The sequence below is a fragment of the Lissotriton vulgaris genome, chromosome 5, assembly GCF_964263255.1.
Source record: "Lissotriton vulgaris chromosome 5, aLisVul1.2, whole genome shotgun sequence".
NCBI classification, from domain to species: domain Eukaryota; kingdom Metazoa; phylum Chordata; class Amphibia; order Caudata; family Salamandridae; genus Lissotriton; species Lissotriton vulgaris.
In genome coordinates, this window is record NC_141693.1 from 1,447,316,733 (window position 1) to 1,447,334,407 (window position 17,675).

General features: G+C 47.1%; 1 pseudogene; it reads left to right on the forward strand.

The window, feature by feature from the left end:
• LOC147712721 (uncharacterized) overlaps positions 1-17,426 on the forward strand; it is a 41,358-nt pseudogene extending 23,932 nt beyond the window's left edge.
• Positions 17,427-17,675: the final 249 nt, after the last annotated feature.

Genomic DNA, 17,675 nt, shown 5'->3' on the forward strand with positions numbered 1-17,675 from the left:
CTACAAGAGAAAGACGAGGACCTTGAGAATTGTCCAGGTGCTCTAACCTCTGTATCAGGGGGATCACCCCAGGCAAAGTGGGCAAGGACATTCAGGGATTCAACTAGGGCCTTGCGGTGTCCCTACTAGATGATTCTGGGTCAGAGCAACTTCGAATTGACTGAGCACACAGTGTAGGGTTGTCAAGCAGGAGATCCAACTCCCCACCAGACATTCTGCTTTTAGTTCCATAATTACTCTGACAAAGAGGACAAGCTGGCAGCAGCTAGGCGAGGTGACCCTCTCCGCTACAATGGTTGTAAGCTCCAGATATGTCAAGTCGTTTTCCCCATCACTTTAGCTCAACGCTGGCCTTCTACCCTGTGACCTCATTCCTACAAGAACACAGCCTGTGCTTCCGGTGGGGACACCTCTTCCATCTCCCATTTTGAGATGCAGGGCTGAAAGTGGACCACTAAATCCCTGTAGGAAGCTTGTCACATCCTCAACTAACCTCATCCGGATATGGGAGGGGTGCCCACAACCAGACCTCCCTTGACCTGCCAGCCCGGAGTGGACAACAATACGCCACCCATGCCAGTGCGGAACTCATAGGAAGGAGAATATTCTAGAGGGATGGAGGGCAGCATTGGAACATGCTCAGAAAGTTAGCAGGCCCTCATCTTCTACCCAGGCAGATGAATCAACAGATGTTTCCTCTATGTAGATTGAGGGCCCGGTGTGGCTAGCCCCAGACTCAGAACTTCTTGAAACTGACCCTGATGAGGGAGAGAATTGTTGATCCCTACAGCACCCTTCTGAACTATGATGAGCCCGCGGCCAGGAAGGGCTTTCAGACACATGCCTGAAACAGAGACCATATGACCCCAAAGAGTTCTGATAAGGATGTGCACGAAACATGTGCAAGGATATTAACCCAGTTAGGCCCCACCTGTACTCTGAGCAAGAGACAAAGCATCATTAAGGGTTTGATTGTTTCTTGTTAATTGTTGATTAGGCTGGGTGTTTGTGAGCCCATCAGGGCTGTTTTAAAAAAGGGAAGGAAGGCCTGACCACTCATTCTTTGCCACAAAAACCTTTAGATTGACATTGCGCTCTTCTGCAGCTCACCCTGTAGTCCACACTCAGTCATGCCACTGCTTAACAACCCCACATACAATGTAGGGGGCTCAATAATCCACTCATAAGTAGCTCCCTCTTAAATTAGCTATCTTCTCTCTCTCTCTACGGATCTGGGTTTGATCCAGGAGACCAACCTACTGAGGGAGGACCAATTTTTTCCCAAATACCTCAGATGCCCAGGACAATACTTTTCCTCAGCCAGAAAAAAGGCGGCTGAAGTGGGGATCCTGTTAGCGCAGAGTTGACCCCTTTGGGTTGCCCACATTTTGAGGGACAGGGCTGGGAGGTGTGTGGCCATCCAAGGTATGCTGAGAGGTTCACTGTGGCTCATAGCCTTTCTCTACTGCCCCAACCACGGCCAGGAATCAATCCTTATCAAAACCATTCGCACCCTGACTGATTGGTCCACGGCCCCTCTCATCCTGGGGGATCTCATCATAGCCCTCAATAAAGAAACTGAGCTCTACAAACCTAGTCTTGGTGCATGGTGAAGCTCTCAGTGGATGAGAGGGTGTTTCTGGAAGAAGTGGGCCTCTTGGGTGCATGGAGACATCGCCACCCATTTAGTACTGACTTCTCATATTATTCTGGTGCACACAAAATGCATGCTTCCTCAACTACATCCTACCCGATAAACGCCTCCTCTCAGACATCCTCGAAGCCACACAAAAACCACGGACCCTATCAGACCATGGCTCTGTAACTTGGACACTTTCCAAAATATTCAACACCCAGGCCAGTAGTACCTGCCTCTGGGGGATCCAGAATTATCTTCTCAAAGACCTACAGACAATGACACAGGCGACACATCAGCCACCACTCTGATAGAATACACTAAAGACCATTCTTGGGGGGAACGTTATAGCATAGGCCACTTGCCTGAAGCGCTTGCATAGTGCCCTCCTCCAGGAGCTAATGGATGGTCTGATTGCTTTGGAACAAGAGCCCAAATGCACCCACTCCCAAAAGATATGGAGGAAAATCCTTAAGACCCGAGGGCAACTCAAACTCTAAGAATTAGATACAGCTACCTATTCCATTGTCAGACTTGACAATAAGTTCTATACCCTAGGGAACAAGCTATTAGCCACTCTGCTCAGAGCTAAACAAGCCCACACTAACATTTAAGAAGTCCAAGATCACGATGGACAGGTCTTCACATCAGACCCTGATCAGGACAAATGATTTTGGGCCTTCTACTCAACCCTCTATTTAAAGGAGGCCACTGACCCTCAATTACGGGTTTCTTATTTAGCGGCACCAGACCTCGCCAAGATAAGGATTTCAGATTGATAGCGGCTCGAGCAAACTATAGAGATAGAAGAAATACTGCTTGCTGTAGCAAAACTGTCCCCCTCCAAAGTGTCATGGCCTGACAGCTTTGCAGCCGCTTTTTATAAGTGCTTTTTGTCCTCTTTCCTCCCCTATGCAATTGTCCAAGAGGGTGGGGTGACACCTTTCAAATCAAATCAGGTGTTTGGTAAGCGTGACTACTCACCCGTAAGGGTTTCAAGGCGCTGGTGGTGTGTGGGGCAGGGATTCGCAGGTTCCAGTCCATCAAGAAGGGGGTCTGTCGAAGAGCCAGGTTTTGGATGTTTCTTTCAAAGATGGGGAGCAAATGTTATCTGTCTGAGGTGGAGTGGAAGGTCGTTCCAGGCGCTGGCCGCGCCAAAGGAGAAGGAGCGGCCTCCCGATCTGGTCTTTCTGGTGCGGGGGACCATAGCGTAGGAAAGCTGGCCTGATCGTAAGGTCCGTTGGGAGGCGTGGAATTTGAGTCTGCTGTTCAGGTATGATGGTCCGGTGTCGTGGAGGGCATTGTGAGCGTGGGTTAGCATCTTGAAGGTGACTCGAGCTTCGATGGGGAGCCAGTGGAGTGTGCGCAGGTGCTGGGAGATGTGGTAGTGGCTTGGCAGGTTGAGGACCAGTCTTGCGGCTGCGTTTTGGATGTTCTGTAGCTTGCAGGGGAGGTTTTTGTTTATTCCGGCATAGAGTGCGTTGCCGTAGTCGAGCCTGCTGGTGATCAGGGCGTGAGTGACGGTCTTTCTGTGTTCGAGGGGGATCCATTGGAAGGTCTTACGTAGGAGGCAGAGGATGTGGAAGCAGGAGGACGAGTCAGAGTTGACTAGCTCTGAGTCCAGGATGATTCCCAGGTTGCGTGCATGATTTGTGGGGGTGGGCGGGCTTCTGAGGGCGGGGGGCCACCCAGGTGTCGTTCCAGGCATCTGAGTTTGGGCCCATGATGAGTATTTCCGCTTTGTTAGTGTTTAGTTGTAGGCAGCTGTTTTTCATCCATTTGGCAATGGCTTCCATGCCTTCTAGAAAGTTGTGTCTGGCGGTGTTGGGTTCGTTGGATAGGGAGAGGATGAGTTGGGTGTCGTCTACGTATGACACAATGTTGAGTCCGTAGGTTCTGGCGATGAGGGCAAGCGGAGCCATGTAGATGTTGAAGAGCGTAGGGCTGAGGGAGGACCCCTGGGGGACTTTGCAGGTGGTAGGTGTAGGGTCTGAGAGAAAAGGGGGGAGTTTGACCCACTGCGTTCTGCCGGAGAGGAAGGAGCGGATCCAGTCGAGGGCCTTGTCTTGGATTCCTGCATCGTGGAGCCTGTGTTTTAGGGTGTGGTGAGAGACTGTGTTGAACGCCGCTGAGAGGTAGAGGAGAATGAGGGCTGCTGTTTCTCCTATGTCCAGTAAGGTACGGATGTCATCCATTGCGTCAAGGAGGGCGGTTTCTGTACTGTGTTTTTTCTGAAGCCAGATTGGGAGTAGTCGAGGATGTTGTGCTCTTCAATGAATGTGGCGAGTTGGCTGTTGATGGCTTTCTCGAGGACTTTCACTGGGAATGGGTGCAGGGAGATGCGTCTGTAGTTTTTGAGGTTGGTGGGGTCCACCGAGGGTTTATTCAGAAGGGGGTTGATCTCAGCGTGTTTCCAGTCATAAGGGAACGAGGCAGTTGCCAGGGAGAGGTTGATGGTGTGGCAGAGCATTGGTGCAATGGTGTCGGTGGCTATGTTGAAAATGTGGTGTCCACAGGGGTCCGTAGGCAGCCTGGAGTGGATTGACTTCATCGTCTTCAGTGTGTCTTCGGCGGTGAGGGCTGTCCAGTTGCCGATCGCTGGCTTCAGGGTGTCGGGGATGGTTGGTGAGGGTTCAGTGTGTTGGTTGTCTTTGTCGAAGTTGTCGTAGAAGCTCTTGATTTTGTGGTGGATATAGGTGCTGAGTTTGTCGCAGAGGTCTTGTGAGGGAGCGATGTCGGTGGACTCGCTGGTGGGTTGGGCGAACTCCTTGATGATGTTGAATAGTTCTTTACTGTTGTGTGCGTGAGTGGAGATTCAGTCTTCAATTGCATTATACCTCTTTTTCTGATGAGTTGGTGGTGGGCGTTGGAGGCGGCTCTGAAGTTGTTGTGGGCTTCTGTGAATTTGGTGCTCCTCTAGGCCTTTTTGAGGCGACGGCAAGTGCGTCTGGACTCTCAAAGTTCGGTGGTGAACCATCTAGCTTTCTTGGCATGGGTGCTGTTGTTTTTCTTTAGGGGGGCTATGGTGTTGGCGCTGTTGGAGATCCATCTGTGCAGGGTTCGGGCTGAGGTGTTGGCGTTGTCGTTTTCCGCGATGGTTGGGGTGGAGTTGCTGAGTGATGAGGTTAGCTGGTCGTCTGTGATTCTGGTCCAGTTTCTTTGTGGGCACAGGTGCTGATGTCTGTGAATGGTGGGATTTCTGAAGATGAAGTGGACACGTCAATGGTCAGTCCATGGGGGTTCGGTGGTGTGGCTGAAGGTGATGGAGTTTCCTGTTGTGAAGAGGGGGTCGAGGGTGTGTCCTGCTGAGTGCGTGAGTTCGGTCCTGATCTGGCGGAGTCGAATGTTGTGGTGGTTGTCCAGAAGTGATGTGGTGCTGGGGTCCAGTTGGTTGTCGAGATGGAAGTTGAGGTCTCCCAGTAGGGTGTAGTTGGTGGACGCGATGGCATGCGAGGAGATGATGTCCGTGATGGAGTTGGCAAAAAGTCCGCGGGATCCAGGGGGTCGGTAGATGACGGTTCCACTGAGGGTGGAGGTCGGGCTGGCCACTATCTTGAAATGAAGGTGTTCCATTAGGTCTGTGTGCTCGTCTGGGAGTGTGCTCAGGTGGAGGGTGGATTTGTGGACAATGGCGATTCCTCCTCCAGGGCAGGTTGGGTGGTCCTTCCTGGAGATCTTGGATTTGTGGACAATGGAGATTCCTCCTCCAGGGCAGTTGGGTGGTCCTTCCTGGAGATCTTGTATCCTTGGGGAATGGCGAAGGCGAAGGCGATGTCCGGTCCTGAGGTGGTGTTGGTCCAGCTTTCGGTAAAGAATGCTACGTCCGGGGTAGTGCTGTCAAGGAGGTCCCAGATTTCTGTGGCGTGTTTGTGGAGGGATCGGACGTTCAGGAGGATACATTGCAGGCTCTTCGTTCGGTTGTGTTCTTGCTGGCGGATTGCGCTTGGTCAGTGGTCTTGGGGTGCTGCAGGAGTGCCGGCAGCGGTGACAGCTGAAGGGCCCGTGGGTGTCGGCTGGTGATGCTAGCTTGCAGTTGTTGTTTCGGCCTGGGTTGAGAGCGTGGAGTACCGCTGGGTCGTAGTGTTGGCTGTGCAGAGATTCAGGGTTCCTGACGCTGGCGCAGTCGGGTCGCAGACGTGCGCAGACAGGCTTGCCTTTGGTGCCCTGGCAGCCCGGCCGCACAGCGGCCGAGCAGTGGCCGCCATTAAGTAGGGGTCAGGGTGGGCTGGACAGCGGGGAGGCGAGAGCGGGGAGGGGAGCTGGATTGGGCCGGTTGCACTGGTTGTGCTGGGGGAGGGGCTCGGTGGCAGCAAGGGCTGAGAAAAACATGCTAAAACAGGCAAAAGGAAAAAGGCAAAAAGAGAGAGAAAAGTGCAAATAAGGCAGCAAAACTGCGAGAAAGAGTGGAGGAAAGACAAAGAGGACACAGGAGAGTGAAAGGGGGAGATTGAGATGAGGGTAAAAAACGAGTGAAAAACGGAGGAAAGACACAGGAGAGTGAAGGAGGGAGCTTGAAATGAGGGGAAAACGCCAGAAAGTGGAGGTTAAGACCCAGAAGGAGAGTGAAGGGGGGAGATAGAAGTGAGGGAAAAAAACGAGTAAAAAAGGAGAGAAAAAGCGGAGCAAGGTAATGGAGACAGAGGTCCACTGGACCACCAGGGATGAGGCGCAGGTGAAACCTGTGGGTGGAGGAGGGCCTCGAACACCAACGCTCGAGAGTGCAGGGGCTCGGGGGAAGGCCTCACTTAATGGTGAAGCTGCGATGGAGGGAGAGCAATTTCACTAACAATGAGTCAGTGGTCTTTCATGTCTGATAACATCATTTCTTTGATTCTTAAGCCAGGAAAGGATCCCAAGCAGTGTGACTCATATAGCCCAATATCTTTGCTAAATATTGATGCCAAATCTTATTCTCATTCACCTGAACCAATCTGGGGTTACACCTCGGTGTCAGGCAGCTGACAACACCAAAATGAGACATGCTCATTCCCTCCAAGTCTCCATGGATGGAGAAAAAGCATTTGACAGGGTAGACTGGGAGTTTGTTGGATATTCTGCAGCAGCTGAGGTTTGGGGACTCCTTTGTGGATTGGCTTCGATCAGGCTATTATTCCCTGAGAGCTCGCATCTGGTTAAATGGTGTATCATCGAACTGGATTTCTATTTCCAGCGAAACCTGGCAGGGATGACCCCTTTCGCCTTGCCTATTTGTCATCACCCTGGAGCCCCAAGCCCAACATATTAGAGCGAATCCCCTCTCGGGGCATTCAGTTTGGCACATAAGACATGAATATCACTATGTTTGCTGAGTACATATTAGTCTCACTAACTGACCCAGCTCATCTCTACTCCATCTAATGACAGAGCTAGAATACTACCAGAAAGTCACCAGGTATAAGACCAACCTAACATCATCGGTGATCCTTGAATGTCTGACATAATATCGACAGACAGAATATCGAGCTACAAAAATATCGGAACAAAAATATCGACATCAAAAATATCGGAATCCTATCTTCATAAAGGTAAGTACAAAAATATCGAAAAAAAATATCGTAGTACAAAAATATTGGAATTAAAAATATCGTTTTTTTAAATGTATTAAAAATAATGTAAAAATAATTTTAAAATACATATAATTTTACAAATATTAAATAAAAATATTAAAACAAAATTAAAACTAATACATATACATTTAAAATAAATAAAACACTTAATAATTTAATGTAATTTTATTTTTTTTAATGTTATTTAATTGATTTAATGTAATATTTTTTTGTTTTTACCCTGTACACCTGTACCCCAAAAACCCAAAACTGACCCTGAACCCTAAAAATATCCCTGTACCCCAAAAACCCAAAACTGACCCTGAACCCTAAAAATACCCCTTTACCCAAAAACTGAAAACTGACCATGAACCCTAAAAATACCCCTTTACCCAAAAACTGAAAACTGACCCTGAACCCTAAAAATACCCCTTTACCCATGAACTGAAAACTGACCCTTATCCCTAAAAATACCCCTTTACCCAAAAACTGAAAACTGACCCTGAACCCTAAAAATACCCTTTTACCCATGAACTGAAAACTGACCCTTATCCCTAAAAATACCCCTTTACCCAAAAACTGAAAACTGACCTTGAACCCTAAAAATACCCCTGTACCCAAAAACTGAAAACTGACCCTGAACCCTAAAAATACCCCTTTACCCAAGAACTGAAAACTGACCCTGAACCCTAAACATACCCCTTTACCCAAAAACTGAAAACTGACCCTGAACCCAAAAAATACCCCTTTACCCAAAAACTGAAAACTGACCCTGAACCCTAAAAATACTCCTTTACCCAAAATTAATTAATATTATTTAATTACCAATTAATTATTAATTAACAATAACAATAAAGTAAATATATTAGCACATTAGCTGTAATTAATTTAATTTAATAATTAATATTATTTTTCCCAATTAATTAATTAGGAATAACAAAAAATTATATATAAAAAATTACTATAATTAATGTAATTAACTAATTAATATTAATTAATTACCAACTAATTAATACTTATAAATATGTACAAAATTATGTTAATTAATTAACTAATTAATATAAATTAATTACCAATTAATTATTAATTAAAATATGTACAAACATATATTAATTAATTAATTATTATTAAATTACTTCCCACCCTATTCCCCTATAAACCCATAACCCGCTACAGAACATATTTATCAATTAATCAATTAATTAAAATTAATTAAAAATTATTTCTAAATTAATTAATCAATAATTCCTAATAATTAATAATGAATTTAACATAATTAAATTACTTCCCACCCTATTCCCCTATAAACCCACAACCCGCTACAGTAGTAAAAGACAATATTTAATTAAATTACATTAAAATTAAATAATAAAACATAATAAATACAATATAATATACACTAAATTTATTTAAAAATTGATATTAGTAACATCGAAGTTATTTATTTCGATATTATTAACATCGATATTTAAAACTTCGATATTACTGATATCATACTAATATCGATATTAAGACTGTCGATATTACTTACCTTCGATATTTTGTCCCATCGATATTTAAACTTCGATATTATTGTATATCGATATTTAAAACTCGATATTTTGTCTGTGTACCGTGATCCCTAATATCTGTGACTGCTCCTCCGCTAAGTCGGAGGTGTGTTGCCCCACTGCTCTCAGAGCATTGTAAAAGTAACAGAAGTTATCATTATATGTGTGGTATCTTGCAGCCAGGATAGGGCGGGTTGGGGCTGGGCTCCCTTGACGTTGACGGAGGAGGAGTGGTTGCTGCACCTTAAGTGCGCATGACGGTTTGGCCGACTGTCTTAGGCCAGCCAGTCATGCGCACTTTGCATGTTCTCCACTGGGCTGTAATGAATGGGCAATCTCTATAGATCCCTTTTCATTACGGCTACTCTGGAGATATGGGACAAAGTGGTGACCCAAAAAATCTTTTGTCTTTTCCCTTGCTCTTTACACCCCTCGGGGAAACAACAATCCTCCCGACCAGGAAGGAGGGCCCGATAGGGCTTAGCTACAAGGGGGCAGCAAAATGTTACAAGATATCTTTGACGGGGCTCCATTTGGCCCTTCAACCAGTTTAAGCTCCAATATGGCATATCCGAGGCAGAGACATTTCATTACCTCCAGCTGCAGCACTGAGCCCTCTCCCCCGAGATCCAGGAGGGTACTACCCGAGCGCTCATACCCTTAGAGAGATACCTACTCCATTCTTCAGATGACACCCACGTCACATCTAAGATCTATGCTATGCTAAACATCAAGAGTCACACCCATAAATTTACCTTTAAACTTGCCTGGGAAGAGGCTATAGGCATAACATTGGAAGAGGCCCAATGGGGCGAAAGACTCATCTGCACACATCATTTCACACAGCACATGAAGGGAAGGGAAACATTGGCTAAGATTCTCTACCAGTGGCACTATACCCCTAGCCGCCTAGCCAAAATGAAGACAGAAAGGGACCCATGCTGTTGGCGAGGTTGCGGGGAAGACGGAACATAACTGCACCTGTTATGGTCCTGCCTGGCCATTGTCCCCATTTTGGGACTCAGTCCTTGCCACCATCAAACAGATCAAAGGGGCGGACATCACTAGATGCCCAGAGGTTATTCTTTTAGTTCAGCTAGATGGCAAGATGTAGCCCCTATAGGGGCAGAAGGGGCATTTAATCTCCCATCTGCTTCTTGCAGCCAAGCAACCTGTCCTGTCCCTATGGGTCAGCCAGTATCTCCAGCTGAACTCCATTGGATCAAGAGACTATAGTGGGTCCTAAGCATCATGGACAAACATACCATTGAAACTACGAGCACTTCTAAGGAATTTGTGAAGCAATGGCGGCCATTGTTGGACTTTTTCCCCTCGGCCTTTTAAGGAGTCAATCAATCAATCAATTACAGAGATTTGTATAGCGCGCTACTCACCCGTGAGGGTCTCAAGGAGCTGGGGGGGATCGCTATTGCTCGAATAGCCAGGTCTTGAGTTGTTTCCTGAAGGAGAGGTGATCCAGGGTCAGCCGTAGGTGAGCGGGGAGGGAGTTGCATGTCTTGGCTGCCAGGTAGGAGAAGGATCTTCCTCCGACGGTGGACTTCCGAATTCGTGGGACGGAGACAAGGGCGAGGTTGGTGGATCGGAGTTGGCGGGTGGGTGTGTAGAAAGAGAGGTGGCTGTTGAGGTACTTCGGGCCCATGTCGTGGAGAGCCTTGTGTGCGTGGGTGAGGAGTCTAAACATGATCCTCTTGTTGATGGGGAGCCAGTGCAGGTCTTTCAGGTGGCCCGTGATGTGGTTGCGGCTAGGGATGTCCAGGATGAGCCGTGCTGAGGCGTTTTGAATGCGCTGGAGTCTTTTCTGGAGTTTGGCTGTGGTTCCTGCATAGAGGGTGTTCCCGTAGTCCAGACGGCTGGTGACAAGGGCCTGGGTGACTGTCTTCCTGGTTTCTGTGGGGTTCCATCGGAAGATCTTTCGGGCATGCGCAGGGTGGTGAAGCAGGATGATGAGACTGTGTTTACTTGCTTGGTCATCGTGAGTGAGGAGTCCAGGATGAAGCCCAGGTTGTGTGCGTGGTCCGTTGGTTTGGATGCGCTGCCCAGGCCCAGGGCCACCAGGAGTCATTCCACGTGGAGGGGGATGGTGCGAGGATGAGGACTTCCGTCTTGTCTGAGTTCAGTTTCAGACGGCTGATCTTCATCCATTCTGCGACGTCTTTCATTCCTTCCAGGAGGTTGGCTTTGGTGGTGTCGGGGTCGTTGGTGAGGGAGAGGATCAGCTGGGTGTCGTCGGCGTAGGAGATGATGTTGAGGTTATGTCGGCGGGCGATGGCAGCGAGAGGGCTCATGTAGACGTTGAAGAGGGTAGGGCTGAGTGAGGAGCCTTGCGGGACGCCGCAGATGACTTCGGTAGCCGTGGAACGGAATGGGGGGAGGCGGACTCTCTGGGTTCTTCCGGCGAGGAATGAGATGATCCACTCCAGGGCCGCTCCTTGGATTCCTGTGTTGCTGAGGCGCTGTATCAGGGTGCGGTGACAGACGGTGTTGAATGCTGCTGAGAGGTCCAGGAGGATGAGAGCAGCCATTTCTCCGTTGTCGAGCAGGGACCTGATGTCTTCGGGGGAATGTCTGACATAATATCGACAGACAGAATATCGAACTACAAAAATATCGGAACAAAAATATCGACATCAAAAATATCGGAATCCTATCTTCATAAAGGTAAGTACAAAAATATCTAAAAAAAATATCGTAGTACAAAAATATCGGAATTAAAAATATCGTTTTTTTAAATGTATTAAAAATAATGTAAAAATAATTTTAAAATACAAATAATTTTACAAATATTAAATAAAAATATTAAAACAAAATTAAAACTAATACATATACATTTAAAATAAATAAAACACTTAATAATTTAATGTAATTTTATTTTTTTTAATGTTAATTAATTGATTTAATGTAATTTTTTTTGTTTTTACCCTGTACACCTGTACCCCAAAAACCCAAAACTGACCCTGAACCCTAAAAATATCCCTGTACCCCAAAAACCCAAAACTGACCCTGAACCCTAAAAATACCCCTTTACCCAAAAACTGAAAACTGACCCTGAACCTTAAAAATACCCCTTTACCCAAAAACTGAAAACTGACCCTGAACCCTAAAAATACCCCTTTACCCATGAACTGAAAACTGACCCTTATCCCTAAAAATACCCCTTTACCCAAAAACTGAAAACTGACCCTGAACCCTAAAAATACCCCTTTACCCATGAACTGAAAACTGACCCTTATCCCTAAAAATACCCCTTTACCCAAAAGCTGAAAACTGACCTTGAACCCTAAAAATACCCCTGTACGCAAAAACTGAAAACTGACCCTGAACCCTAAAAATACCCCTTTACCCAAGAACTGAAAACTGACCCTGAACCCTAAACATACCCCTTTACCCAAAAACTAAAAACTGACCCTGAACCCAAAAAATACCCCTTTACCCAAAAACTGAAAACTGACCCTAAACCCTAAAAATACTCCTTTACTCAAAATTAATTAATATTATTTAATTACCAATTAATTATTAATTAACAATAACAATAAAGTAAATATATTAGCACATTAGCTGTAATTAATTTAATTTAATAATTAATATTATTTTTCCCAATTAATTAATTAAGAATAACACAAAATTATATATAAAAAAATTACTATAATTAATGTAATTAACTAATTAATATTAATTAATTACCAACTAATTAATACTTAAAAATATGTACAAAATTATATTAATTAATTAACTAATTAATATAAATTAATTACCAATTAATTATTAATTAAAATATGTACAAACATATATTAATTAATTAATTATTATTAAATTACTTCCCACCCTATTCCCCTATAAACCCATAACCCGCTACAGAACATATTTATCAATTAATAAATTAATTAAAATTAATTTAAAAATATTTCTAAATTAATTAATTAATAATTCCTACTAATTAATAATGAATTTAACATAATTAAATTACTTCCCACCCTATTCCCCTATAAACCCACAACCCGCTACAGTAGTAAAAGACAATATTTAATTAAATTACATTAAAAATAAATAATAAAACATAATAAATACAATATAATATACACTATATTTATTTAAAAATTGATATTAGTAACATCGAAGTTATTTATTTCGATATTATTAACATCGATATTTAAAACTTCGATATTACTGATATCATACTAATATCGATATTAAGACTGTCGATATTACTTACCTTCGATATTTTGTCCCATCGATATTTAAACTTCGATATTATTGTATGTCGATATTTAAAACTCGATATTTTGTCTGTGTACCCTTCGGGGGCTGCGATGAGGGCGGTCTAGGTGCTATGGTTTGCTCGGAAGCCGGACTGTGAGGGGTCGAGGGCTCCGCTGGTCTCGAGGAAGGCGGAGAGTTGTCTGTTGACGGCCTTCTCGATGACTTTGGCTGGAAAAGGGAGGAGCGAGATGGGGCGGAAGTTCTTCAGGTCCGTGGGGTCCGCAGTGGGTTTCTTGAGGAGGGCGCTCAGCTCGGCATGTTTCCAGCTCTCCGGGAAGGTTGCGGATGCGAAGGAGCTGTTGATGATGTTCCGGAGTTGGGGTGCGATGATGGAGTCGGCTTTGTTGAAGATGTGGTGAGGGCAGGGGTCGGATGGGGTTCCGGAGTGGATGGTGTTCATCAGGCGGGTGGTGTCCTCGGTGTTGACAGGGGTCCAGGTGCAGAGGGTGGTGGTTGGGGGCATTGGTTCGGTGGCCGGGTGCGTGGTATGTGCGTCAAAGCTGTTGTGAATGTCGGTGATCTTGCGGTGGAAGAACGAGGCGAGAGCGTCGCAGAGGTCTTGCGAGGGAGTGATGTCGTAGTTGCAGGCCCTGGGATTGGAGAGCTCTTTGATGATGCTGAAGAGCTCCTTGCTGTTGTGGGGTTTGTTGTCCAGTCTTTCTTTGAATGCTGTCTTCTTGGTGGATCGGATCAGCTGATGGTGTCTGTGGGTGGCGTTCTTGAAGGCTGTCATGTTCTCCGTTGTCTGGTCGTGGCGCCAGGCTTTCTCGAGTGTGCGGCAGGTTTTCTTGGAGTTTTTGAGGTCGATGGTGAACCACGAGTCTTTTCTGCTGCCGGGTCTGCTGGGAGGGTTCTTCAGTGGTGCGAGTTCGTCGGCGCAGTCGGTGAGCCACAGTGTGAGGTTGCGGGCTGCTTCGTTGGGGTCCGTTGTGTTGGCAGGAGAGTTCTGGCTGAGGGAGGTGGTGAGCTGGTCGGCGGTGATCTTGCTCCAGCTTCTGCGGGGTACCTGTTACGGGTGGTGGTGGGTTGTGGTTCTCCTGAAGTCGAAGTGGATGCAGCTGTGGTCTGTCCAGTGTAGTCCGGTTGAGTGGTTGAAGGAGATGTACTTGCTGGAGGAGAAGATGGGGTCAAGCGTGTGGCTGGCGTAGTGGGTGGGGGTGTCCACCAGTTGCTTGAGTCCAAGGTTGGCGAGGTTGTCCAGCAGGGTGGTGGTGTTGCTGTCATTGTTATTCTCCAGGTGAAAGTTGAGGTCCCCTAGGAGGATGTAGTCTGAGGAGGTGAGGGTGTGTGGGCTGACGAAGTCTGCGATGGCATCGCTGAATTTTGTGCGTGGTCCCGGGGGTCCCTAGATGAGAGTGCCTGTGAGGGTGGTCTTGGGGTCGGTGTGAATCTGGAAGTGGAGGTGCTCGGCGGTGGTGAGGGTGTCGTCGGAGTTGGTCGTGATGCGGATGGTGTTCCTGTGGACGATGGCGATGCCTTCTCCGGTTTGGTTGACGCGTTCCTTCCGGGTGATTTTGTAGCCGTCCGGGATGGCTGTGGAGATGTCGGGTGCTGAGAAGGCGTTCATCCAGGTTTCCGTGAGGAAGGCGACGTCTGGTGATGTTGTGTCGAGGAGGTTCCAGAGTTCGACGGCGTGTCTGTGGACGGAGCGGGTGTTGAGTAGGATGCACTTCAGGTGGTTGTTGCTGGTGCCTGGCCTTTCGGGTGCGGTGCAGGTCCAGAGGCAGGTGAACTTGTCAAGTCAAGTCAAGTCATAAAATTTATATAGCGCACTACATACCCAGAGGGTCTCAAGGCGCTTAGGGAGGGGAGGAGGATCACTTGTCAAATATCCACGTTTTAAGTTGCTTTCTGAATGCTAGGTGGTTCTGGGTAAGGCAGGTTTGGCAGGTGAAGGGTCCGTGGGTGCGTTTCGGGGTGGCTCGGTAGCAGGCGGGGTTCTTGTCGGGTTTTAGTGCGTTGAGGGTGGCGGCGTTGTAAGTCCGTTGTGTTGGCTGGCATCGTCGGGGGCCAGGGGTCCTGGTGCTGGGTGCGGTCCAGGCGCGGACGGGCATAGACGGGCTTGCCTTTGGCGCATAATTGGCGTGCCCGCTGCGTGTGAGCGCTGCACGTGCGTGTGGGTGCCATTTAAGACCAAGTGGGAGGGAAGAGCAGCTGGGAGGCGGGCGGTCAATGGGGTCAATGGGGACACAGAAACGAAAAGTGGGTGGGGCCGTGGGGGAGCAGCGGCGGGAAGCGGGGAGTGGAGGGCGGGGTCACACCAGGGGAGCAGTAACAAGACACAAGCGCAAAACAAACCTACTTACAGAAAAGAAGCAGTAAACAGTCAATAATACAACAGTGAGAACTGGGCACAGAGGGGCTAAAACGGTCAAGACGGGCGAAAGAGCGAGCAGCAGCGAGGGGGCACCAAGGTCAGGGAAGGACCTGTGGCGCTGGGGGAGAGACGCGCCAACAGCAGGTGGGCCGTGCATCGTGGGGTTGTCCTGCACAGGAGTTAACATATGCCCGAAGCAACTCAGGGTCCTGAAAATCCTGAGGACTCCAAGATAGTGGCCTACTACTCCTCCATCCATCCATCTACGGCGGAGGAATCCCAGATGCGGACAACTTAAGTATCCTCTAGGACTTGTGTTATCCTTCTCCTTATCTACTTTTATCGTCATGGCGATATCAATGCTGCTTTCTCATGGACTATGCATTCTACAAACTGTGGAAGAGTGGGCGGGCATGGGGGGAGGGGGCGGGGGGGGTGTAGGTTTTTAGTTGGATGCTGGGTTTGTTGTTTTCAGGAAATGCCAATAAAAAATTATTTGACCTAATAACCCAGAGGAAATGACTCGGACCTTTAGCCTGCAAAGGTGTATAAAATGAGCACCCTTGAAATAGGTACCATTAGCAGCTGTTATTATAGAACTTAAATGCCGGTTATATTGTGTATAATTTGAAATCTAAAGAAATGTCACAATAAATATCCCCTCCTTGCGAACGTTTATTCACTTACCGCCACCTCTTTTTGGGACCAATCTCTTTTTCTCTCTGAATTCCCCCTTGCGCCTTCTCATACAACAATATTGCACACTTTGTCAAGACGGTTCAGTTTGGCTTTACTTTTATAAACTATAACGTTTCCATTATTCTCAGCATTCAATTTCCTTTCGCTGTTGCTAAGAGCTTGGCCAATGACGTACTGGAGGCACGCAGGGGTAAGCCAAAAGGGAGAGGGGCAATCCTGGTTTAGATTAGAGTGAGGAGCGAGAGAGTGAGAGCCTTGTTTCCAGGACTGATTCCAGGGACGCCCTCGGTGATTGTTTTAAGAGATGAATGGGTGTGGTCCCATACTGTGGGGCCTTCCAGTTTAACAGGCACACCATGTTATGCTGTGTTTGTCCAACTTGAAATTGTACACCAATGAGAGACGTGCACCATAGCACTTCTAACACGGAGTGATGCACACGTTGTTGTGTTCTCCAGATGCACACCGTGCTTCCTTCGCACTGATGACGCAAATAGGAGTGGGATAATCTCATTTGTCGAACTTTTCTGACCTTACACAACATTTATATAAATCAATGGCTGCCAGTCTCATGTCCTCTTGACGCTATCTTGACAAGCAGAGTCTCTTCTTCTAACTGTGGGGTGTCCTAGAATGCCGGGCTGCACCTCATGTTGGTTGCATAAGCTGACCCTTTCCAGCACCCACATAGGTACCGTTTGGTGCAATGGGCCCAGTTATGGATGTTTCTGGTGAAGCCCTGTCATGGGGCAATCGATTATTATGCTCTTCTCCACAGTTATCCATGTAATTGTGGCCAGGCCTCATTTGTTCAGCATTGTGTGTCTTTCTATGGTGATGGCCTGAGGGGCACTGTGGCCTTTCATAACAGCAGTGCGCACATGCGCCCAATATGTAATCTTCGCCGTAGCTGCAGTTTCCTTTTCTAGGACTCCGTTGCCAGGATTTGTGTTGTATCCTCCATGACACATGTTCATTTTCCAACACTTGCCTACGTACTCTGTATTTATGGATTTCCCTGTGGTGTGCCCATAGGGTAAGGTCAGCTCATGCGATCTTTCCCAATACCCACGTGTGTGGACAGTGGGATACATATTCAGGGTGTATGTGGGTGGCTGCGGCATACTGCGATCGCCCTGTGGTGGCACTGGATCTTATGCCTTTCTCCGATGAGTGTAGTTATCACTTGGGTGGAGATCTTGACTGTGTTAGGCTGTGAGGGGGAGTAGGGTCAGTATTGACACCAGTGGTTCTACCTACCACCTCAGCGTCTTTTTCTCTGTGCCCTCGTGTCCCCCTATTCCACTGTCTGTGCCACCTGTTACGGAGTACGTATGTATGTGTGACAGAGTCTGTATGTTTTTTACAGGTTCTGGGATTACTCTTCCTGCTGTTCATGATCCTGACTCCAAATCCACCTGCCTCTGTGTCCTAGTACCCGTGCATCCCTGGTCACTATGTCCATCTCTGCCTGCTGCAATGTCTCTCTATCCTCTCGTGTTTTTCCAATTTCACTGACCCAGTGTTTGCTTCTCCCTGACCCAATATCACCGTCTGGGTGTGCTAGAGTCCATGGGGCAGATTTACAACCCCCTTGCGCCAATTTTGCGTCACTTTTAACATGGGAAAGGTGACGCAAACATGGTGCA